This window comes from Cyprinodon variegatus, unplaced genomic scaffold (genome assembly GCF_000732505.1).
Source record: "Cyprinodon variegatus isolate N-32 unplaced genomic scaffold, C_variegatus-1.0 Scaffold12, whole genome shotgun sequence".
NCBI lineage: Eukaryota > Metazoa > Chordata > Actinopteri > Cyprinodontiformes > Cyprinodontidae > Cyprinodon > Cyprinodon variegatus.
In genome coordinates this window covers 1932604-1932975 of record NW_015150465.1, presented here as the reverse complement: position 1 = coordinate 1932975, position 372 = coordinate 1932604, and positions in this window count along the sequence as shown.

Sequence of the window (372 nt, the reverse complement as noted above, 5' to 3'; positions counted from 1 at the left end):
TTCCAAGTTTGAAGGCGTTTCAATTCCCATCCAGGAAGCTTTTTCAATTCAAAATGTCTGAAATAGCGTTGAGTTCCAACCTTTATAGATTAGCCCAACAAAGCCTTGTTTTGGCTTAGAAACATCCTAATTGAACCGGAAGAACAGGTCCGCCCCTTAGTATAGGGGAGTGGTTGAGGACTTTCTTAGCCTGCAATACCCGACACTGGCCTATACCTCTGAAAAGGGGGAGGTGCATCGTTGGCCTGGCTGACTAGGCGAGATGTCTTTGTCCCCTGCATGTTGATGAGGATAATGATAGCAGAAAGGAATCAACTCTATCACTGCATTGTAGGTTTTGTCAGAGCTGAGTCCATCCCCTTTGTTTAAGGT